Here is a 26,227-nt window from a genome sequence, read left to right as displayed (position 1 = left end):
GTGTACACAGAGTGTCAGTAAACAATGGTATATAGTCTGGCTGAGCGGTGTACACAGAGTGTCAGTAAACAATGGTATATAGTCTGGCTGAGCGAGCGGTGTACTACTGTTCCCAGCAGAATCAGAGTGGCAGTAAACAATGGTATATAGTCTGGCTGAGCGGTGTACACAGAGTGTCAGTAAACAATGGTATATAGTGTGGCTGAGTGGTGTACACAGAGTGTCAGTAAACAATGGTATATAGTCTGGCTGAGCGGTGTACACAGAGTGGCAGTAAACACAATGCTATATACTCTGGCTGAGCGAGCGGTGTACTACTGTTCCCAGCAGACACAGAACAGTAAACAGAATGCTATATAGTGTGGCTGAGCGAGCGGTGTACCACTATTCCCAGCAGACACAGAACAGTGAACAGAATGCTATATAGTGTGGCTGAGCGAGCGGTGTACCACTATTCCCAGCAGACACAGAACAGTAAACAGAATGCTATATAGTGTGGCTGAGCGAGCGGTGTACCACTATTCCAAGCAGACACAGAACAGTGAACAGAATGCTATATAGTGTGGCTGAGCGAGCGGTGTACCACTATTCCCAGCAGACACAGAGTGGCAGTAAACAGAATGCTATATAGTGTGGCTGAGCGAGGTACACAGAGTGGCAGTAAACAGAATGCTATATAGTGTGGCTGAGCGAGCGGTGTACCACTATTCCCAGCAGACACAGAACAGTGAACAGAATGCTATATAGTGTGGCTGAGCGAGCGGTGTACCACTATTCCCAGCAGACACAGAACAGTGAACAGAATGCTATATAGTGTGGATGAGCGAGCGGTGTACCACTATTCCCAGCAGACACAGAACAGTAAACAGAATGCTATATAGTGTGGCTGAGCGAGCGGTGTACCACTATTCCCAGCAGACACAGAACAGTGAACAGAATGCTATATAGTGTGGCTGAGCGAGCGGTGTACCACTATTCCCAGCAGACACAGAACAGTGAACAGAATGCTATATAGTGTGGCTGAGCGAGCGGTGTACTACTGTTCCCAGCAGACACAGAACAGTACACAGAATGCTATATAGTGTGGCTGAACGAGCGGTGTACTACTGTTCCCAGCAGACACAGAACAGTACACAGAATGCTATATAGTGTGGCTGAACGAGCGGTGTACCACTATTCCAAGCAGACACAGAACAGTGAACAGAATGCTATATAGTGTGGCTGAGCGAGCGGTGTACCACTATTCCCAGCAGACACAGAGTGGCAGTAAACAGAATGCTATATAGTGTGGCTGAGCGAGGTACACAGAGTGGCAGTAAACAGAATGCTATATAGTGTGGCTGTGCAAGCGGTGTACTACTATTCCCAGCAGACACAGAGTGGCAGTAAACAGAATGCTATATAGTGTGGCTGAGCGAGGTACACAGAGTGGCAGTAAACAGAATGCTGAGCGAGCGGTGTACTACTATTCCCAGCAGCGACACACAATGACTGGGGGGGACCCTGGCTAGCGTGGCTGGAGCGCGAACTACCCTGCCTGCCTACCCAAAGCTAAACCCACAGACAAATGGCGGAGATATGACGTGGTTCGGGTATTTATTTACCCGAACCACGTGACAGTTCGGCCAATCAGAGCGCGTTCGGGTCCGAACCACGTGACCCGTTCGGCCAATCACAGCGCTAGCCGAACGTTCGGGGAACGTTCGGCCATGCGCTCTTAGTTCGGCCATATGGCCGAACGGTTTGGCCGAGCACCGTCAGGTGTTCGGCCGAACTCGAACATCACCCGAACAGGGTGATGTTCTGCAGAACCCGAACAGTGGCGAACACTGTTCGCCCAACACTAGAGGAGAGCAGGAACGTGTAAGAGAAGCAGGTGCTCAATGAGCCTCTTCATCCCACGGCCGTGTGTACATAACCTGAGTCAATTCTAATGTCTACATTCAAACATAATCACAAAAGTACATACTGTATAGGCACAGCTCCCTCCAATCCAGAGGAATGGAGACAGAACACAAGGGGCCGCCATAGAAACAAAGAGGGATGTCTTACCCCATCATGCTTCAGGCAACAACTGAAGGATCTGGCATACAGATAATATCAGCTACTGCTCTGACTGTGACGAGAGATGATTTTGCAACCCTCTCCCGACCTTGACCATGGATTAATAATGTACAGCACTGAGTAGTACAAAAGGATAACAAGCTTGCAGTTTATTACTAGGCACTAATAGTTGCTTAAAGTGTAACTCTGCTTTCATAAAAAACAATATTGAATATGTCAATAGATCGGGATTGGCAGCCACAAAATCAAATTCCATTTAATCACTGCTCCGTGTTTATTATGCAGTCTGCATGCAGTCTGCCTTGCAAATATTCCAATATAATCATACATGTTTCTGCTGCAATGGATCTTATCTCAATCAGCCTGGCTCTATTTGGTACATTGCCGAGAAGAGGGAAGCTTGTTATCTTCCCACCCACATTCCTGCTCCTCACTGATTGGCCGAGGGCAGTTCAGTGTGATATGAGGCTGAGAAGGGAAATACATCTCACCCCTCTGCAGAAGCTGCTGAAATACAATCTGTGCTGTGCTAACATGGGAACAAATGACATCAGGATTGGCTTGAGTCAGAGCCAGTAAAGACTGAAAATGCCTGGAACTGTTTTCTCTTTATTTACCATATACAATCGATGAAATAAAAACATGGACAGTACAATATATATGTTATGTAAGTAGAACAAGTATTTATCTACTTCGTTATGTGATATTAACCACTTGCCGACCGCGCACTCATACCGCGCGTCGGCAAAGTGGCAGCTGCAGGACCAGCGACGCAGTTCTGCGTCGCCGGCTGCAGGCTAATTAATCAGGAAGCAGCCGGTCGCGCGAGCGGCTGCTTCCTGTCAATTCACGGCGGGGGGCTCCATGAATAGCCTGCGGGCCGCCGATCGCGGCTCGCAGGCTAAATGTAAACACAAGCGGAAATAATCCGCTTTGTTTACATTGTACGGCGCTGCTGGCCGATCCCCGGCCAATCAGCAGCCAGGGATTGCCGCCATGTGACAGGGGACAGCCTGTCACTGGCTGCAGAGGACGGATAGCGTCCTGTGCAGCCCAGATTGCCAGGGGGGACAGGGATGAGAAGGAGGGGGGGAATTTCGCCGCGGAGGGGGGCTTTGAGGTGCCCCCCCCGCAACACCCAGGCAGGCAGGAGTGATCAGACCCCCCCAGCACATCATCTCCCTAGTGGGGAAAAAAGGGGGGCGATCTGGTCGCTCTGCCTGCACCCTGATCTGTGCTGGGGGCTGCACAGCCCACTCAGCACAGATCAGCTAAAACAGCGCTGGTCCTTAAGGGGGGGTAAAGGGTGGGTCCTCAAGTGGTTAAACAAACCATCTTTACAGTTGTTTCGGGACCTAGATATGAATTTACTTCCTTGTGCCATGGCAATTGTGTACTGTACATTTTTATGCTTGCATTCCCTCTGCAGTAAGTTTGTGCAGAGATGACTGTTTGCACCTATAGATATATCAGAATTCCAGATGTGTATGAACAGCCCTACATGTCAGTACACCTGAGTGTCCTCTCATCAGAAACAAACAGAGCACCAGAAATAGGTAAGGCACTTTAGAAATGTGTGTTTAAACCTTTTGTCTGCATGGATAAGTCTTAGAAGGAATTTGATTATACCATTTTACCATGAACGACGCCGTAAAAGGGAACCTAAACTGAGAGGGATATGGATGTTTCTTTTTAAACAATACCAGTTGCCTGGCAGTCCTGCTGATCTCTTTAGCTGCATTAGTGGCTGAATCACAATGAACCAAAAAAAGCATGCAGCTAATCCAGTCTGACTTTAGTCAGAACACCTGATCTGCATGCTTGTTCAGGGGCTGTGGCTGAAAGCATTAAGCATTAGAGAGAGAGGAACAGCAGAAGAGTCAGGCAACTGGTATTATTTTAAAAGAAAAAATCCATATCCTTTTCTGTTTAGGTTCCCTTTAAAGCGGACCTAAATCCAGAACTTCCTCTATATTCTAAAAGATAAACAACAACATAGAAACCTTTAAAGGAAAACATTTATCTGTTACGGTGTACAGAACTCCTACAATAAATCTACAGTGGCTACTTCTTGGTTTTATGGGAGCACAGAAAGAGTTAACCTTCTGTGTTTGTATATTAGCACATAACTTGGCACACCCCAGCGCAGAGCTGACAGCTCTTATTACACGTGTGATTACTTGGTAAGAAGGGAGAATTAGAAAGGCTGTTCTCTATAAACACACAGGGTGGACATGGTGGATTTCTCTGTGTTTTCCTGTCTCCTGTGAAAGAGTTTAGGTCGTTAAGGTCTACAAGAGCAATTCTAAACAGGCAGAGGAGCCTAAAGTGTGTGAAAACTATAAGAAACTTCAGTATATCAAGGTTTAAACAAAGTCAGGCCATATTAAAACAATTCTAAATCTAGCAACACTTTACAAACAGTAAATCGGCCAGCTTGCTTCAACATTGTGGAGAATGGCATCTGTGGCAACACGAGCAAAGGTGCTCCATCACCAACTGAAAACAACAGTCTACAGAAATGACAGATAATAACAATGCAATTTTTAATACAGTCTATTTATAATGAAACTGACAATGCTCAGAGAGCTCTAAAGCAAAATTGAATATAAGGCGGTGGAAACTGGTGACAAGCTTAATTAGAACGTGCAAAGATGAATTTTCTGAAAGAACATTTGAGGAAGGTGATTATTATGTGTGGCTGCACTAGACCAGCATGGCACACGTCATTTCACAACAGACTGCTTTCTGGGAGGGAGGCAGGTCTCAAAACACACACAGAAAAGGCAAAACTAGGAAAATATAATGCTGCTGATCCAGCCCAGGTTAGTTGGTGAAGAAATCTTGTCTTACTTGTGGCCTCTTACATTCTCCTAGGAGTTCTGGTTCACCATGAGCTTGCTGGGTACTCTGTACCTTATGGCATACGGGGTGAGTTTACTAATTGTTGGTAAAACTGTTGTGAGCACAGTCCTAGGATACTGTGCGCTATGCAAATAGTGCAGTGTGTGGTGCCCTCCAACATGCACATTACCTGGATGCGGTCACTCTCTTGATGCAAAGCGTGGCAGAGCCACTAATGACCCAAACAGAACACCCCTCCAAAGCAGGGTGAGAAGCACAAAGGGGAAAGAGGCACCCAAGGTATCAATACAACTAGTTTAAAAACCCTTAAAATTGAAAAAGTGAGGTAGATTACCTAAGTGAAGACAAATTCATGTAGATGATGATTTTCAATATGCACTGATGATGCGTTTAGCGGGTCTATGCCAACTTCCTCAGACCAAATAAAGTGACAAAGGGTACTCTGAGCTGAGTTTAAGGCGCCTCTGTCTTTATTCAGTCTGAGGAAGTAGGCATAAACCCATGAGATGCATTGGTAGAGCATATTAAAATTCATTATCTACATGTAATGATCTGCTCTGCTGTCTGTACAGGCAGACAGCTTTTTGACCATTTGTTAAGTCTGAGTGCTGCAGGTCCCTTGAAAAGAGACCTGTCTCCACTCTGCAAGCTGCAGAGTTGCTGTTCTGGTGAGGAATTTGCATCCACTTGTCATGCAAATTGCTTAGCTGCTTCCTCTGATGGCTTGCAGTATAAATACCATTTCCTCCCAGAATTCCTTGCTGGTCATGATGGTTTGTTCCTGCTTACTTACCTGGAGTCTCAGCCCTTTGCTTACTGTTTGCTAATATTGCTATCTTAGAGTAGTTCCTTGGGAGTGCCCTAGCATTCCTGTTAGCATAGTCAAGTTGTTTGTTACCTGTATTGCTTTGTACTGTCTATCTGTTGCAATTGTCTTGTTGCCAGCAGCGGTCGACAGGAAATCGTTCTGTCTGTTGGGATCGCATTCGCCCTAGCGGTAGAGGCAGTGGTTCCTTCTGTACTCTGTCTGGGAGTGTAGCCAGAGCAGCGGTTGCTACTGGTTGCTCCATCTGTCTGTCTGTTTGGATCGCATTCGCCCTAGCGGTAGAGGCGGTGGTTCCTTCTGTATTCTGCCTTAGGAGTGTAGCCAGAGCAGCGGTTGCTACTGGTGGCCCCATCTGTCTGTCTGTCTGGAACGAACGCTTGCTGTCGTCTCGGTGAGGTAACTGTTTAGCAAGCATTCGCGTTCTCTTTAGTTTTCGTGCTTCTTTGGTTAGTCAGGGTTGGTACGCTTTGTCGCTATTGCGCTTCTCGTGTGGCGACTGTGCCGCGCACGCACTTTGTCGCTATTGCCCCTAACGTGTGGTGACCGCGTGTAGTTAGTCCTGTCTGCTCCTGTTTGTTGGATTACTGTTTGTTATCAGTTCTGTCTTTATTCTGTTCCTTTGCTTTGTATTACTCAGTCTGGTGTCGCTATTAGCAATCGCCATTCTTGTGATTGGGTTCCCACTTGGTTTTCGTTGTTGTGTGTTCACCGTCGCCGGGTGGCGACTATATTGGTGGACACACATACATTCTGTCTCTGTGCTCTCTCTCTCCCTCCAGGGGCTATCTTGCCCTATATTGCTTCACCTCGTACAATTCCCATTGGCATCTGTGGCAGTGCAGAGGGTTTATTCCTCTGCATTCCACAGCTCCATCTGCCGGTGGGAATTTCCCTCTACAGGTGCATAGCACCATAGCTGGGTTCTGTTATTTTACATGCTTGTGGAGGATTTCCGCAGTGTCAGCGCGCATCTTGTGCGCTGACCACGGAAATAATTCCCCAATCGTTACACTACATTAATTTGTCTTCATTGAGGTAAGCTAGCTCACTTTTTTCTTTATTACGTTTTAACCTAGCTCTATTGATACCCTGGGCACCTCTTTCCACTTTTTGTACCCCCCTGAGATATGCCACTGCACCAATGTCAAACCCTACCTTTCCTGCCACTGACAATTCTACTCTCATCCTAGTACTTTACTCTAACCTAGTAATCTAGTCTACACCTCACTAACTAGCTAAAGCCACACATACTCAGCAGCACACATAGCAGGTATGGGTTCCAAACAGAGATTAGGAAGGCGGTGTGGGATGCATAGATAGAAAAATTAGGAAGGACATGTTGGACGCAGAGAGACATCAGAAGGGAGGTGTGGTATGCAGATAGAGATCAGGGAGGAGTGGTGGGGGCGGGGGTGCAGATAGAGATCAGAGGCAGGGGGGGTGCAGGGTGCAGATAGAGATCAGGGAGGAGTGGTGGGGGAGTGCAGATAGAGATCAGAGGCAGGGGGGTGCAGGGTGCAGATAGAGATCAGGGAGGGGTGGTGGGGGGGGGGGTGCAGATAGAGATCAGAGGCAAGGGGGTGCAGGGTGCAGATAGAGATCAGGGAGGGGTGCAGGATAAAGATAGCGATCAGGGAGGGGTGTGGGATGCAGCCATATATGGGATGCAGGATATAAACATGACAGCCACCATATCCCTCTCACTTCAGGTCTCCTTTAAACTGGTTTTACACTTACTTTTTGCATTGCAGGGGGGATGCGATGCTCCAGCAGCATCCCACCCCAACGTAAAAAAATGACAAACATATGACCCTGCGGCAAAGTGTGCCGACAGGGCCCCTGGTCAGGGACATACTCCACACTGGGCAGGAGGTACGTCACTGGGATTCTCATCAGTCGGTGCATGCGCACCACAGTGCACCTCGCTCCTGTCAATTGAATTCCTGCATCGTCCATTGTTGACTCCAATGACTTCCACCCCCGCTGCGTCGCCACAGAAGTCATACAGTAATGCGCTGCAGATTTTGCGTCCGCTCGGTGGGCGGTTTGGAAGCTTCCGGCACAACCCAATACAACGCGGTCAGTTTTCAAAGCCCCATACACTTGCATTGCTGGTAAAACAGGGTAACGCAATACACACTAGCAATGCAAGTGTAAAAGGGGCCTCAATGTAGATCATGCATTCTGTAGCATTGCATATGAAGAACTACAGCGATGTCCAGAGCTTATCTGCAATCACTCTACAGATATACTTCACAATATTTGATATTTACGTGTTTTCATGAAACCACACCCTTGACGAGCAAGGCGATGATATGGCCTTGGAAAGGCTTCACTCTGTCATCTTTGGCTAAACACTGTTTTCAGTCAGGCCATGAGAATGATCTCATGAAAACAGAGAAATAACTATGCTTTGATATCTATTGTATCTTCCCCAGAATGGAACAGTCCGCCAGCATGAATTCTTCCTTACATGAGATGCAAATCTCTCTCTCATAAAGATTATAGGCATGCCAAGGATTCTGCTTACGAGCCCCCATTAAATTATATGTACCACTGAACTGGTGCAATTAGCAGGACTGTTCCAGGGCATCAGGTTTATTGTAATGCGAGGCCTGAGTGCTGGACGGAGATAAAACGAAAACCCATTAAAGCTGGGCGCTTGTGTCTGGTGCCAAGATCCAAGAAGACTTATAGAAATAGGCCTGTACCTTTGTTAGCCTTTGCCACAAGTTACAAAAGCAATTTAGCCAACTATGTGGAGTCAAAGCTGAAAGTTTTCAAAAAAAAAAATCAGATTTCTGCAGATTAAGATGTGGGGCGTGATCAAAATCCTGGTTTAGACCATAATGACATTATGTCAAGCCTTTCTCCGCCTGATGCTGATTAACACCTTGTATCCTGTTCATGCTTACAACCCTTCATTTTTACTTCCACTATGATTACTGAGTGATGATAGCTAATTAAAAAAAAAAAACCTTAAGGCTTGGAGCACATGACTGAGCCACACATCTAGCTGCGAGAGTGTATGGCGTCTCCCTGTGGGGTATGTTTCACTTGTTACCTTCTTATTTGGAGTATTTGGGATTAAACTGTGCTCATTCAGCAACTAATGCTATTTGATCTGACAAGCGAAAGTTAAAGCAAAGACAAAGGGGGAGGTAATGGCAACCTCTCAGCTGACTGAATTCCCAGCTAAAAAATGCATTCTAATTAGGAAGAGAACACTTTTTAGGATACATTGGGGTGTATGCACAAAACTGCGTTTAGCACTGCAGAATTATGTAATGTTTTACGCACAATGAGTAGAGCAGAGAAAAATCAGTTATAAATTACTTTTCTCATATATTGCTGTCACTTATAGTAGGTAGTAGAAATCTGACAGAACTGACAGGTTTTTGATTAGTCCACCTCCTCATGTGGCATTCTCAGGGTTTTCTTTATTTTCAAAAGCACTTAGTGAGCAGCAGTTGCTCATTCCAACTAGCTGAATAGTGTGCAAACAGGTGTGTGTGTGGGGAGGGGGGGGGGGCAACCTGCATCTTTGTATAGATCCTTTCCAGAGTGTGCTTTAAAAGAGTAGATGAAATACTGAGAATCCTCCATGAAAAGATGGACTAGTCAAAAACCTGTCAATTCTGCATATTTAGCAGTAAAAGTTATTTTACTAAAAAAAAAAAAAATACTGTGGATTACAAAAATATTTGTATATCAACGGCACTTGATGCATCTTTTTTTTTAGGAAGACACTGCTGCACACATTTATGATTATGCATTGTGTGTGTGTGTGTGTGTGTGTGTGTGTGTGTGTGTGTGTGTGTGGGGCCGAGTCAGGTTCAGTATCCCATAGCAACACCAACATTGGATGGGAGCAGCCATACTACTAGCTCTGGTCCAGCCAAACTAAATATTCTGTTTTATATACATTATCAGGTCTAGAGATTGCCTGAGTTAGGCAGCACATTGCTTGATTATTGCAACACATGTCATTAACAGGCTAAGGAAAAAAATTAAAATGATGAGTGGACCCCAGAATCTAAAATAAGATTTTAAATTGATGAAAAGTGATTTGAAAAGTTTTTAAATTGATGATCCTCATCTTTCATTACACTAGTCTGTAGCGTAGCATGCAGAGCTTGTACATGCACTGGAGTCCCTATTTGGGCCTCCTCCAATTGCTTTATCACTCTTTATTTATTTATTTATTGTATTTTTATTTATTTATTGTATTTATAAAGAGCCAACATATTATGCAGCGCTGAACATTAATTTAGGTTACAGACAATATTTAGGGGTGACATACAGCAATATGACAATACAGGAATACAAGAAAACCAGATCACACACCATAGTATGAGTACCAGGTAATGCTTAGTCAGTCACTGGATGGAGCATGGAGATTAGGCAAGTTATGTTCACTCAGATGCATAGCATGGGTTCACAGTAATGGAGGTGCAAGATCAGGTAGGACACAAAAGGAGGAGGACCCTGCCCAAAGACTTACAATCTAGAGGGAGAGGTAAGGACACGAATGGTAGGGGACCAGAGTTCAGCTGTAGGTTTAGAGAACTTGTGAGGAATAGTAGGCCAGAGTGAAAAGGTGAGTTTTGAGGGCTTTCTTGAAGATGTTGAAGGAGGGGGCTGCCCTAATGGGTGGAGGTAGGGAGTTCCATAGTGTTGGAGCTCTTGAGAAGTCCTGGAGGCGTGCATGGGATTGGGTGATGCAGGGGGCGGTTAGGCGAAGTTCATTGGAAGAGCGGAGTGAGCGGCTAGGTGTGTACCTCTGAGTAAGATCGGAAATGTAGGCTGGACAGGTTTTGTGGACAGATTTGTAGGTCAGACACAGTATCTTGAATCTGATTCTGGACTGGATAGGAAGCCAGTGGAGGGATTCTAGGAGGGGATCTGCCGTGGTGGAGCGATGGGAGCAGTGGATAATTCTGGCTGCCGCATTCATGATGGACTGCAGTAGGGCTGTTCGGGTCATAGGGAGACCAGACAGCAGGGCTCAAAGCAGCAAACCAGAGCCACAAGGGGGCAGACTTGGGCTTGAAAAGAAATCACAGAAGACTGACTCAGCTATAATCATTCCGGGCAAAGCTAGACTTTAGATTCTTATCAGGGCTGTTAACCTGCAGATTCAGCAGAGAAGAATGAAACAGAGAGCAGAGTAGGTGTTTACTGTCATGTTCCCATTGATATATATGGTGAAATACATGAGGGTGCTTCGTCTCTGGTTCTCTTCAAGAAACTATTTCATTTCCTCTGCTTACATCACTCTCACACAGTGTCTGTTCTTGAAAAGCCAGTTTAGCTGGTATGTATCATGCAATTATTATACACACAGTACTGGGAAAGCATCATATTTGCACTGGGGCCCATGGCTTTGTAGTCCAACACTGACATTAAAGTGGTATGAAACTCAGCATTTTGTCTTTGCTCTAAAAGAATATTCACAGCATAAAATCTACTACCAGAAAAAAATTGAAGCAAAACAGCATTCAAACAGTTAAACACAACTCTTTGTTCTTCAGTGGAAAGCTCCTTGCTTCCGTGGGCAGCTTCTAGCCACATCTGAAGAGGTGGTAACATTATCTGTCGTTTACATTCCTTTGTCAGATACATTTAGTAAACATTAGCAAGCTACCAATACTGAGCTGTACTGGGCTAAGAAGCAGAAAGAGCTGAGAACTTAAGAAGTGATCACTAGATAGATTTTAATATATAAATACAGCAGCTATGCAATAAAATGCAATGGCAGCTTTCAGATCAGAAAAACTGCACTTTGGGAATTTGTAATTTATAAACAGACAATATTACTTGCGCACAAACGCAAATATGGTAACTGTAATACAAATTAGAAAAGCACACTTTATTGCATGTTATGTCAGAGTTTTAGCTCATTTTAATTAAGTAATAATTCTATTTAGACACCTCCGTTAACTGTTTAACTGACTGATAGCAAGGAAGCAGCAAGAGACCCCATGGGGGCAAAAAACATATCAGATTGTCTTGTACCCTCATTATTTATAGTTGACTGCAACATGTAAACATACTGTGCACAAGAAAGATCTTGATGTGCTGCTCTCGGAAGCATCTCCCGTGCTGCTTGGCTCCACCACAAGCATCACTTTCCAAAGGGCAAGGTAGCCGCTCTAATCACCACCCTATAATTAACCTCTATGCTTCCTGTCCCATACTTTCTATGCTTGCTATCATACCATCTGGCAGAATATATGGTTAAGTTAATGCTTAACATCAGGAAGCCTATCAGTGTCATACCTCGTGGGTGATGTATGACTCTGAAAATGATGCTATCAACCGAGCCCATACAGGAGCTTATTCAGCTTAATTACAGGAAGGAAGGAAAGTCACTGCACTGGAGGTTGATATCAAGAGACTCATCAGGCAGAAATAGACTTGGCTCTGTGCTGATGACTTCTTAACTTGCAGAGACATCATTTCAAAATATAAGAGAAAGAACACCTCCTGTTACCTGCGCTATCGTGTTAGATGAGAGAGAGATAAGAGGGAGCAGCAGACTGAATGCTAATATAACAAGGATCTATCATTCCCAGGATGATATCATTCCCAGGACAAAGCAAACTCCTATGGTAGTTTTGCATTGATGACAACACTTTTTCTTCCTCTGCGGTTACACCGAGGCTTAGCACTAATGTAAACAATCGGTGTATGTTTTCACAAAAACATTGTCTCTTTAAACTTGCTGTTGGGTTCAACATCTTTGATTTCAGATTCTCAGGGACTGTATATATATATATATATATATATATATATATATATAGTTCTTTGAATTTTCTGTTTGTACATCATATATGTTGTAACAGGTTCTGTTCTTCTGGACAGAATCCTGGAGAAGATGCTCAAAAGAGGACCATAGCTCCCACGAGGCATAGCTCTCACCTATCCCTTTTTTGGAGGTACCATTCCACTTTGGGAACCAAATCCCCTTGTCTCTCATTCTTCTTCATTTGTCCCTCTTTTATGACTGATAAGTATGTGAATACATGCATTAATCTAAAAAACAAAATGTGTTTGAGGGCTGGTGCATACCACAAGAATTTTTTAAATGCTAGAGATTTTAAAAGCTCTTGCTAATGCACTGCTATGGGGGATTTTTACAAAATCACATCGCTCCAGTATGCACGCACACATATAGGATAACATTAGCAGGAGCTTTTCAAATCACAAAATGCTCAGAAAAGCTCTCCTGGTGTGCACCGGCCATTACTCTAAACTTTATCCACATCCTTTAAATTGATAGATTGTTATTGTTGTCGCTATTCAGTCATGTCATGTCCGACTTTTTACGACCCCATGGATCAAAGCACGCCAGGCCCCTATAACTTCTACTGCCTCTCATAGCTTTTCCAAGCTCATGTTTGTTGATTCCATTATACTATCTAGCCATCTCATTTTCTGCCATCCCCTCCTCATTTTTCCCTCAATCTTTGCCAGCATCAGGGTCTTCTCTAATTATTCCTGCCTTCTCATTATTGCAGCATTGCACCTTCTAATGAACAATCAGGGTTAATTTATTTAAGAATTGACTGACTGGATCTTCCTGCAGTCCAAGGGACGCTCAGAAGTCTTCTCCAGCACCACGATTCGAAAGACATTGATTCTTGAGCGCTCAGCCTTCCTTATGGTACAACTCGTCTCTCACATCCAAAGATTACTACTGGAAATGCCATGGCTTTGACTATACGAACTATGCAAACCTTTGTTGATAAGGTGACATCTCTGCTTGCGTGACTTTGGGTGGGGAAGGGTTGTGTCCTAAAGGTGTCCCTTTTTCTTGTCTCAAAAAGTTGGGAGGTATGTAGAGAGGCACCATTGTTGTCTTCCTGGTAAACATCGACAATAACAATCAAAGCTCCAGTGAACCAGTGAACCAATTATTTTATTTAATCCTCACTTCAGTTATTAACCACTTGAGGACCCACCCTTTACCCCCCTTAAGGACCAGCACTGTTTTAGCTGATCTGTGCTGGGTGGGCTGTGCAGCCCCCAGCACAGATACCCCCCTTAAGGACCAGCACTGTTTTAGCTGATCTGTGCTGGGTGGGCTGTGCAGCCCCCAGCACAGATCAGGGTGCAGGCAGAGCGACCAGATCGCCCCCCTTTTTTCCCCACTAGGGGGATGATGTGCTGGGGGGGGGGTCTGATCGCTCCTGCCTGCCTGGGTGTTGCGGGGGGGCACCTCAAAGCCCCCCTCTGCGGCAAAATTCCCCCCCTCCCTCTTCTCCCTCCCTTACCTGGAGATCCGAGGCTGCACAGGAACGGATCTGTCCTGTGCAGCCTCTAACAGGCTCCTGCCTGTCATGTGACAGCGATCCCCGGCCGCTGATTGGCCGGGGATCGCTGATCTGGTACAACGCTGCTACTGTTAGCAGCGTTGTACGAATGTAAACAAAGCGGATTATTTCCGCTTGTGTTTACATTTAGCCTGCGAGCCGCGATCGGCGGCCCGCAGGCTATTCACGGAGCCCCCCGCCGTGAATGGACAGGAAGTAGCCGCTCGCGCGAGCGGCTGCTTCCTGATTAATTAGCCTGCAGCCGGCGACGCAGAACTGCGTCGCTGGTCCTGCAGCTGCCACTTTGCCGACGCGCGGTATGAGTGCGTCGTCGGCAAGTGGTTAAATGTTGTCACAAAAAGTCTTTTAAAAGCTCATGTGTAAAGCCCTTCTGTTTCCATAAGTTACAGTCTGCAGTTACAGTCATGGGCATCCACAGAAAATTTTCCGGGGAGGGGGGGCAGGGCAAAAAAGGGGGGGAGGAAGAAGCGGGGCGGCGACGTAGTGTGGCGCGCACAGGGCGCCAACAAATGGGGCTACATATCATGCGGCGCGCGATGCGCCGAAAAATGGGTGTAGTCATATACCAGAATGTGGGTGTGGTCGCGGGTGGAGACAAGTTTACATGAACTTAGCAATGGTGGGACATTAGATTAGGACAGTGGTGGCGAACCTTTTGAAGGTCGAGTGCCCAAACTGTCTGCAACCCAAAAGTCACTTTACTATCGCAAAGTGCCAACAGCAATTTAAACTAAATACAAACATTTTAACTCACACATGAACATTATGGAAAATCCAAGTTGAAAATAAACTATAAATATAAAGAATTTCATCCATCCGACTCCTGAAAAATGTGTTCATTTTTTTTAGAACCTCCCAGTTTCATTTTCGGTTTTAAAAAGCTGAAAAAGTAGCTTTAATGCTATTGTCTCATATGATGATGATTCAGCTTTTTCCATAGTCTTGCAGTTAGCAATCATGTGATCCCCAACAAGACAAATTCAGCAATCATGAGCCCCCCCCCCCCCCCCCCCATCAAGACAAATTCAGCAATCATGAGGCCCCCAACATGACCAACTCAGCAATCATGAGGCCCCCAACAAGACAAATTCAGCAATCATGAGGCCCCCAACAAGACAAATTCAGCAGTCATGAGGCACATAAATAGACAGCATTTCACATAATTAGGCAGAATGCCTCCTTAATATGGTAGACACCTCTCACCTGGTAGCAGTTCCCCAAAATACACTCAATCTGACAGCAGTGGTTTCCCAAAAATAGGTAGCCCCAGGTCTATAGGTGTCCCCAGAATAGGTGGCCAGCGGTATAGATGTCCCCAGAACAGGTAGCCAGGGGTAGAGATGTCCCCAGAACAGGTAGCCAGGGGTATATGTGCCCAGTATATGTAGGCAGGGGTATATGTGCCCAGTATATGTAACCAGAGGTATATGAGCCCAGTATATGTAGGCAGGGGTATATGTGCCCAGTATATGTAGGCAGGGGTATATGTGCCCAGTATATGTAGCCAGGGGTATATGTTCCCAGTATATGTAGCCAGGGGTATATGTCCCCAGTATATGTAGCCAGGGGTATATCTCCCCAGTATATGTAGCCAGAGGTATAGATGATGCCAGTATATGTAGTCGGTGGTATATGTGCCCAGTATATGTAGCCAGGGGTATATGTGCCCAGTATATGTAGTCAGGTGTATATGTGCCCAATATATGTAGTCAGGGGTATATGTGCCCGGTATATGTGCCCAGTATATAAAGCCAGGGGTATCTGTGCCCAGTATATAAAGGGAGGGGTATCTGTGCCCAGTATATAAAGCCAGGGGTATATGTGCCCAGTATATGTAGCCAGGGGTATATGTCCCCAGTATATGTAGTCAGGGTTATATGTGCCCAGTGTATGTAGGCAGGTGTATATGTGCCCAGTATATGTAGTCGGGGGTATATGTGCCCAGTATATGTAGCCAGATGTATATGTGCCCAGTATATGTAGCCAGGGGTATATATGCCCAGTATATGTAGCCAGGGGTATATGTGCCCAGTATATGTAGCCAGGGGTATATGTCCCCAGTATATGTAGTCAGGGGTATATGTGCCCAGTATATGTAGGCAGGGGTATATGTGCCCAGTATATGTAGGCAGGGGTATATGTGCCCAGTATAAGTAGCCAGGGGTATATGTGCCCAGTATATGTAGGCAGGGGTATATGTGCCCAGTATATGTAGGCAGGGGTATATGTGCCCAGTATATGTAGCCAGGGGTATATGTGCCCAGCATATGTAGCCAGGGGTATATGTGCCCAGTATATGTAGCCAGGGGTATATGTGCCCAGTATATGAAGCCAGAGGTATATGTGCCCAGTATATGTAGCCAGGGGTATATGTGCCCAGTATATGTAGCCAGGGGTATATGTGCCCAGTATATGTAGCCAGGGGTATATGTGCCCAGTATATGTAGCCAGGGGTATATGTACCCAGTATATGTAACCAGGGGTATATGTGCCTAGTATATGTAGCCAGGGGTATATGTGCCCAGTATATGTAGCCAGGGGTATATGTGCCCAGTATATGTAGCCAGGGGTATATGTGCCCAGTATATGTAGCCAGGGATATATGTGCCCAGTATATGTAGCCAGGGGTATATGTGCCCAGTATATGTAGCCAAGGGTATATGTGCCCAGTATATGTAGCCAGGGGTATAGGTGCCCAGTATATGTAGCCAGGGGTATAGGTGCCCAGTATATGTAGCCAGGGATATATGTGCCCAGTATATGTAGCCAAGGGTAATAGGTCTCCCCCCCTTCCCTCACCTTAGGGGGCTCTACCTCCCTCGCTCTCCCCTCCAGAACGAAGTGTTGTGCAGCGGCTGGGCAGCGGGCGGAACTTACCTCCGTCTCGTTCAGGCGCCGGATGGATTTGCCGCTAGTCTGGTCCAGACCAGATAGCGGCACCAGAACTTCCGGCGCTGGAGCGAGACGGAGGTGAGTTCCGCCCGCTGCCCAGCCACTGCACAACACTTCGTTCCGGAGGGGAGAGCGAGGGAGGGAGAGCCCCCTAAGGTGAGGGAAGGGGGGGGGGGAAGACGTCCGGCCCTTCCCCACTGTGCCCATAGCTCTTCCTCTTCTCTGCGCTGCTCCCCTCCTGCTGGCCACACGGGCACGCGGCCAGGGGGGGGGGCAGCGGGCAGACGCCCATGGTTACAGTCTTAACCTTTCTGGCGGTAAGCCTGAGCTGAGCTCGGGCTATGCTGCGCAGGAGGATATCTCAGCCCCTGGTGGGGCGATTAGCACCATTTAAAGTGCTGTACGCTCAGCTAGCACTTTGCTAGCCATGCGCACAGCTTGATCGCCGTCGGCGATCGCCCGCACACAGCGGCGGAAGAGGCCCCCCCCACCAGAGCCCTGCGCTGCCCGAACCAATAAGTTCCAGGCAGCGCTATGGGCTGGATCGGAGGCATTTGACGTCCATGACGTCATTCCGAAAGTCGCCATGGCGACAGGAGAAGCCAAACAGGGGAACGCGTTATATACGCGTTCCCCTGCTTGCTATTGATACCGGCGACATTCGCACTAGAGGGACACATGCGCCCTTTAGTGGTGTTTCATGTAGCTACCACTCTGGTAGCTTTACATGAAACAAAACAAAAAAAAAAAATGGATTTCTGCCTATTTGGCAGAAAAAATTAACCGCCAGGAGGCTTTTATCAAACTGTGCATGCCACAGGAGCACAATCGGGAGATGCACAAGGCCAGTACCACGCATGCTCAGTAGTCCACAACTCAGCCGAGTCATGGACTTTATGGAGCTGACAGAGGCACAACAGAGGGGACCACGAGGCTGGTGAGGGAGCAGACAGGCTATAAGGGACTAGAGATAGCCTCAGGTGCGTAAAGATCCTTTCCTCCCATTTGTCTCAGCTACATTTTAAGTTCTACTCCTAATAAAACGTCAATATACAGTAGTATACATGTTTTGCCCTTACTAGTTTAGTGATGATCGTAATCAGCTAATTACGATTGGGCAAATTTTCACGTAAATTTTCGAAATTTCGCCTATACGTAATTACGATTTGTACATTTAATTGATTTCGTATAGTCATTCATAATTTCGCTTAAAATTTAATGTAATTTTTGCATAATTGTGCCGACTTTGGCAGTGAATAGCAAAGCCCCCATATATGCGATTGACAACCTACATATGTTAAGAAGAATAGTGGGTATGAGTAAAAAAAAAAAAAAGAATTTTCCAAAAAGATCTTATCGTTTTTAAGAAAATCCATTTTAAAAATGCAAAGAAAAATGTTTTTTAAACTCAGAAAAATGACAATTTAAAAACCATTTTCCTGTGCATTATTAAAATCGATTTTCTCAAAAGCTACAAGGTCTTTTAAAAAAAAAAAAAATTTGAGTTGTACCCGCTTCTTAAAATATGTGACAATTTTGGTGTCAATAGCATTGCTATTAATCACTAAAGTCGGCACAAAATTATGCAAAATGTCATGAAAATTACGTGAAATTCTGAAATATTACTGTTACATACGAAATTAAAGGGGCACTACAGTGAAAAACTGTAAATATATAAAATATGTGCAAACATATACAAATAAAAAGTAATTTTTTTTCCAGAGTAAAATGAGCCATAAATGACTTTTCTCCTATAATGCTGTCACTTCTAGTAGGCAGTAGAAATCTGACAGAAGTGACAGGTTTTGGACTAGTCCATCTCTTCATAGGGGATTCTCAGCAAGGCTTTTATTTTTTATAAAGATATTGCCGAAAAAGGATTTAAACAATGATGCTGGCCAGCTTCCCTGCTCGCTACACAGTTTTTTGGGCAGAGAACTGCCATTCACTAAGTGCTTTTGATAATAAATATATCCCTGAGAATCCCCTATAAAGAGATAGACTAGTCCAAAACCTGTCACTTCTGTCAGATTTCTACTACCTACTGTAAGTGACAGCAACATAGGAGAAAAATAATTTATGGCTTATTTTACTCTGGAAAAAATGTACTTCTTATTTGTATATGTTTGCACATATTTTAAATTTTACAGTTTTTCGCTGTAGTGCCCCTTTAATTATGATCTTCCCTGAAATTCCACATTACGATTACGATGCATAATTGCAAATTTCGGTGTGAAATTTCGGCCCACCACTGATCTAGTTTGCATGACAGCATCTACTATGTACATGTAACGATTGGTGTCAGCTAACAGTCAGATTTTCTGATTATTGGTGATCTGCAGTATCACCAATAATACAGATGCTATACCTGATTATGTGGTGATCTGCACAATCACCAATAATGCTAGTATAGCCAGATACAAGACTACCAATGTGAGATAGTGTTTGGTGTAACAGTAATAAGGATGAGCGGGTTCACCCGAGGAGCGGGTGACCCAGACAGTACTGCAGCCGGTGCTCACTATTGGGCAGGTGAGTCAGACCGTGCTGCAGCCGAGAGTGTTGGAAGCACAAACGCAAATAGAAGATAACACAGCCAGAGCTGAACAACTGATCACTTGTGGAGCAGGTGATTCAGGTAGTACTGCAGCCTAGTAGTGTTTGGTGAACAGCACAAGGAGGAGTAATACAGTTAGTACTGCACTAACGATCCCCTGTGGAACAGGTGATACGAACTGTATTGCAGCCTAGGCGTAGTTGATACAGAAGGTACTGCAGCCTAAGTGTAGGCAATACAGACAGTACTGCAGCCTAGGAGTAGATGATACAGACAGTACAGCAGCCTAGGAGTTGGTAATACAGACGGTACTGTAGTCTAGGTGTGGATGATACAGACAGTACTGCAGTCTAGGAGTAGATGATACAGACAGTAATTTCCCTCACCAGTGGCTAGGCCCACTGGTGCGGGTAACGAGGTCAGACAGGCAGAGTAGGCAACGAGCGGACAGGTACAGTACAGAAACGGAAGACTGATTCAGCGTCAATAACAAGCAGGGTCGGCAACGTGAATCAGATGGCTGAGGTACAGAATTGACAAACAGGAGGATAATCAGAGTAAGCAGAAAGTCATAACAAATAAACAATGCAATTAGTACTTTAAGCTATCAACAGAATCTAGCTAAGTGTGGATCCCCGGCTCCGGCCGGTTCTAGCACACTTTGGGATCTGACTAGGGTCTGAGCGCTAATACGATAGCATTTGCAACAGCAGACGAGGAGCTACTGACAGGCCTGTCCTATATATACCCATCCATGCTCCACAGCGCCGCCCCAGTCACTCAGCCAATCCGGACGCTGGCTGGAATCAGCTGCCCGCGCGTCAGCTGACTCCCCTCCTAGATGCATAAAGGTCCTGTCGCTCGGCTCGAGTGTGCGTAGCCCCTTAACCTGTGAGCAATAGAAGGACCAGGCAAAGTCTCAGCATGTAACCGCGTGGCAGAGGCCGCTGGCTGATACGCGGAGATAGCCGCCATGCCGCTTGTCTCTGCGGCGGTATCTCCGCTATCTATTACAGTACCCCCCCCCCCCCTGAGGAGTGGACCCCGGACACTTCCTACCTGGCTTATCCGGGTGCAACTCATGAAATTCTTTCCTTAAATCTTCAGCATGCATGCGACAACTCGGCACCCGAGTTCTTTCCTCCAGCCCATACCCCTTCCAATGGACCAGGTACTGTATAGAATTCTGCACTAATCGAGAATCCAGGATCTTCTCGATCTCATACTCAGGTTGGTTGTCGACCATCACAGGGGGTGGGGGGGGGGAGAGGAATCCACATGCACAGCAGGTTTCAACAAAGACACATGGAACGATCTCACGCTGGCTGGGAGATCAACCACATATGTGACATCATTAATCTTCTTGGTGACAGGGTATGGGCCTATAAATCTGGGTCCTAACTTGGGTGATGGTTGTTTCAACGCCAAATGCCGTGTAGATATCCACACCATGTCCCCTGGGGAAAACTTCCACTCTACAGACCGCCTCTTATCTGCCTGTTTCTTCTAAGTCTGGAAGTTTTTTACCAAATTCCTCTTAACTGAAGCCCAAATCTCCTTTAGAGTCTGTAACGATCGGTGTAACACAGAGAGGGTCTGATTACCGGTGATCTGCAGTATCACCGAGAATGCAGAATATACCCGATTATTGATGATCTGCAGTATCACCGATAATCAGATATATCTACTAACCTCTGGACACCTGAGATGAGAGTGTTTGGGTGCAACAGTATACTTTGAGGAAAGCACCCAGGAAATATGAGCAAGACAGTAGGATCTACTGTGACGGGATAGCTTCCTTCCACAAGCCTGCTACTCCCCAAGGGGCGGAGCCAGGCTGAGACAGTGGGAAGGACAGAACGTGAATGACACCAGTGGAGGAGTGTCACTGACAGATCTGTAAACAATCTCCTAACAGGGGAGATAGTTCTCGAGGTCGGACAAGCCAGGTCGTAAACACACGGGCAGATAAAGTACAGAGACAGCAGGCAAATACAGAATCCAGAGACTAGCCAGGTATCGGCAACAGAGAATCAGAAATGCAAGGTACAAAATCAGAGATCAGGAGAATGGTCAGAAATGCAGGTCATAACAGATAATCAACAATGTCTAAGCTTGAGTGTGAGCTCCAAGATTCTCACACTCCAGGACTAACTAGATCATACAAATAATACAGATGGTACAGAATTCCTAGACTAAGGTGTGAGATCCGTAGCCGTCAACACCTTGGAAACTAGTCTAGATGACAATACAGATAGTAACAGAATTCCTAGGCTAAGGTGTGAGTTCCGTGATCATCAACACCTTTGGAAACTGACTAATACACACAGATACTGACAAGGTCTGAGTGCTACCACGTAGTGATCGCAACGCCAGACGCCAGAGAAATGACCAGCACCCAGTATATATACACCAGCGCTCTCCAGCGCCTCCCTTAAAGGCACTCCGAGCAGTGCAGAAACTATGGAAAGATGCATATAATTTTAAAGCTCTCTTTCTCCTCTTTCCAATGATATATAAACCGCCGCCCTACTCCGTTTAGTTTTCGCTATTTTCGCAATTGAAATTGCTGCGGCCGCGATTTCAATCGCGAAAATAGAGAAAACTAAAAGGCGTAGGGCGACGATTTAGGTGTCGTCAGAAAGAGGAGAAAGAGAGCTTTAAAATGATATCCATCTTTCCATAGTTACATTGTATTACACAGGGCGACTTTTTCTGCTGAATGGAGCTGCTGACACTGGGGAAAGTGTCACCCTGTGTAATACAAGTTACTATGGAAAGATTGATATCATTTTAAAGCTCTCTTTCTCCTCTTTCTGACGACACCTAAATCGTCGCCCTACGCCTTTTAGTTTTCTCTATTTTCGCGATTGAAATCGCAGCCGCGGCAATTTCAATCGCGAAAATAGCAAAAACTAAAAGGCGTAGGGCGGTGGTTTATATATCATTGGAAAGAGGAGAAAGAGAGCTTTAAAATGATATGCATCTTTCCATAGTTTTTGCACTGCTCGGAGTCCCTTTAAGTGCTGGACCAATGAAAGTTGCTGCAATTGTCAGCTGACCGGCCTGGTCAGCTGACCCTCCTCTGACTGCCATAAAGGCCCTGCCTCTCTGCGCGCGCGCGCGTCCTCCTAAACCAGTGTGGACTATCAGTCCCAGCCACACCAGTGATGTGTTGTAATGTTGTTGCTGTATGGGATGCGGAATCTGCCGCCACGCTGTCTGAGCGTGCGGCGTTTCCTCCGCATTCCGCCTTACTGAGAGAAGCAGGCCTATGCGAGCAACTAGCCGCATTGGACGCGGCTAGTTGCTCGCCCTGTAGTTAGAGCATGCGGCAGTTTCTCCGCGTTCCAACTGCGTCCCAACAGCCATGTCAAACGTGGAATCAGCCGCCTCACTCTGAGTATTGGCGGCGGCTTTTCCGCGCTTTCTTACAGAGCCCTTTGCCAATCTTCTAGAGCCAGGAAAGGAGAAGAAGCCACCGGTAAAGGAGAAAACTTACCACCTGAAAGGGGGAAAATCCTGAAGAGGAACTCTTCAGGTTATTATGCGCGAACTCCGCAAACGGCAGAAACTTTACCCAATCTGCCTGTGCATCTGCCACATAACACCAGAGAAATTGTTCAAGAGACTGGTTAACTCTTTCGGTCTGACCATTGGTCTGTGGGTGGTAGCCTGATGAGAAGGAAAGATTCATACCTAACTGATGGCAAAAGGCTCTCCAGAATTTCGATACAAACTGGACTCCCCTATCTGACATCACATTCTCCGGAATGCCATGCAGCCGAGAGATGTGCTGAATGAAGAGATCAGCTAATTCCTTGGCCGAGGGGAGTCCCTTCAAGGGGACAAAATGAGCCATCTTACTGAATCTGTCCACTACCACCCAAATGACCGTCTTGCCCTCAGACCTAGAGAGTTCTCCTATGAAGTCCATTGACAAATGGGTCCAGGGCTCGCTTGGCACTGGAAAAGGTTGTAACGTGCCCACTGGAGCCTGGCGAGAGGGTTTACTTCAGGCACACCCTGAACACTCCCTCATGAACTCCTTACAATCAGATGCCAGTGAAGGCCACCATACACATCTGACCAAAAGATCCTGAGTTCGGGTGGCCCCTGGGTGCCCAGCATTCTTATGGGTATGGAATAATTGTAAGAGTTGTAGGCGGAAAGGGAGTGGAACGAACAGAACCCCCTCAGGCTTCCCTTCTGGAATATCCTGTTGATAAGGGCCAAGCGTAGTCATCCAGTCCTCCCAGGTCTCAGTAGCTGCCAACACCACCTTCTGAGGTAGAATGGTCTCAGGGGTTGAGGGCTGATCTGTCTCAGGCTCGAAACACCTGGATAGAGCGTCTGCCTTGACGGTCTTGCTACCTGGTGTATACGTCATAATGAATCTGAACCTTGAAAAGAATAAGGACCAACGGGCCTGTCGAGGACTAAGCCTCTTGGCCCCTTCAATTTACTCCAAGTTCTTATGATCTGTATAAACTGTAATTGTATGTTCTGCCCCTTCCAGCCAATGGCGCCATTCTTCAAAGACTAACTTAATGGCCAAGAGCTCCCGATTACCAATATCGTAGTTCCTGTCAGCTGGAGAGAATCTATGTGAAAAGAAGGCACATGGGTGTAATTTGCCTTGAAGACCAGAGCGCTGAGACAGCACAGCCCAAACCCCTATTTCAGACGCATCGACTTCCACAATGAAGGGGAAGGTGACATCCACGTGTCTCAAGATGGGAGCGGAACAGAACAACTTTTTCAAAGTGGCAAAAGCTGACTGGGCCAGTGATACGTGTCAGCCCCCTTTTTAGTAAGACTGGTGAGGGGTGACACTACAGACGAGAAGCCCTTGATGAACTTCCTGTAGTAGTTGGCAAAGCCAAGAAATCTTTGGAGTGCCTTCAATCCCACAGGTTGAGGCCACTCCAAAACAGCAGAGACCTTTGCGGAATCCACCGAGAGACCAGAAGTGGAAATAATATACCCCAAGAATGGCACCTCCGTGACCTCGAAGAGGCACTTTTCCAACTTCGCATACAGTGAATTCTGTCTTAATTTCCGTAGAACAAATTTAACATGCTTTCGATGCTCTGTCACATTAGATGAGAAAATTAGTATGTTAGTATGTTAGATATACAAGCACGAATTTTCCCAAAACCTCCCTGAAAACCTCATTGATAAATTCCTGGAAAATGGCCGGGGCGTTACACAACCCGAAGGGCATAACCAAATACTCGTAATGCCCGTCGGGCGTGTTAAACGCCGTCTTCCATTCGTCACCATCTCTGATGCGTACCAGGTTGTATGCCCCTCGCAGGTCTAATTTGGAGAAAATACTGGCATTGGTCACCTGCGTGAACAAATCGTCTATCAAAGGCAACGGGTAAAAATTTTTCTCTGTGATCTTATTTAGACCTCTGTAGTCAATACAGGGTCTAAGCCCTCCGTCCTTCTTCTTCACAAAAAAGAACCCAGCCCCAGCGGGCGACCGGGAAGGACGGATGAAGCCCTTGGCCAAATTTTCCTTAATGTACTCTTGCATTGCCAGTTTCTCAGGCCCAGATAAATTATACAGATGGCCTCTAGGGGGCATACAACTGGATCTTAATTCTATAGGACAGTCATAGCTCCGGTGAGGCGGAAGTTTATCCGCAGATTTAGGGCAGAATACATCTGCAAATTCTGCGTACTGCATTGGCACCCCTTTAACCTGAATCTTGGTGGCGCAAAACACCAACTCTCTCCAAACAATGATGATGACAATGGGTAGACCAGCTCTGTAGCTGACCTGACGCCCAGTCAATCTGAGCGGAGTGGAGTTGCAACCAGGGCATGCCAAGAATGATAGTAGAGGTTGCCATATGCAAGACAAAGAACTGTAATTTTTCTTTATATAGCACCCCTATATTGCATATCAGCAATGGGGTCTGAGACAGAGGCTGTCTACACTGTAGCGGAGAGTCATCAACTGCCATAACCACAATCTGTCGGTCTAACGGGAGCAAGGGAATGCCCAATTTTTTCTCAAAATCTATGAAATTGGCTGCAGAGCCGGAGTCTACAAAGGCTTCTGTGTGCGTGGTCTGACCCTCCCAAGTGATGGAGCAGGGGAGGAGCAAACGGTTATTGTTTAGAGGTATTGACTGCTCGTCTAGGGTATTACCTCTGACTACACCTAGGCGGCAGTGTTTCCCGATTTCTTAGGACAGTTTTGGATAATGTGACCCTGCTCCGCACAGTATAGACATAGTCCTTCTGACCTTCTGCGATTCTTTTCCACTTGTGTCAATCTAGAATGTCCGATTTGCATCGGCTCATCTGGAGATGACGAGGGTGGAGAAGAGGCGTAGGAGACAGATCTTACCGTGGTCTACCACAGGTCTGTTTCTGATAACGCAGGCGGCGATCTACCCGCACTGCCAAAGAGATTGCTTCATCTATGGATTTGGGTTCGGGATGTCCCAACATCAAATCAGAGACTGCATCAGACAACCCCGACAAAAAACAATCTAATAATGCATACGTCCACCCATCTACCTGACACAGCCCACTTTCTAAACTCTGCAGCATAAACCTCCACCGGATTACGACCCTAGTTTCCTCTCAGCAGTAATCGCAATATCCGGATCGTCATATATAACGGCCATGGCCTTAAAAAACTCCTGAACCGAGGATAATGCC

This window comes from Hyperolius riggenbachi, chromosome 7, assembly GCF_040937935.1.
Source record: "Hyperolius riggenbachi isolate aHypRig1 chromosome 7, aHypRig1.pri, whole genome shotgun sequence".
In the NCBI taxonomy this organism is placed as follows: domain Eukaryota; kingdom Metazoa; phylum Chordata; class Amphibia; order Anura; family Hyperoliidae; genus Hyperolius; species Hyperolius riggenbachi.
The sequence above is the reverse complement of the archived record's forward strand: the minus strand, read 5'-3'. Positions refer to the sequence as shown.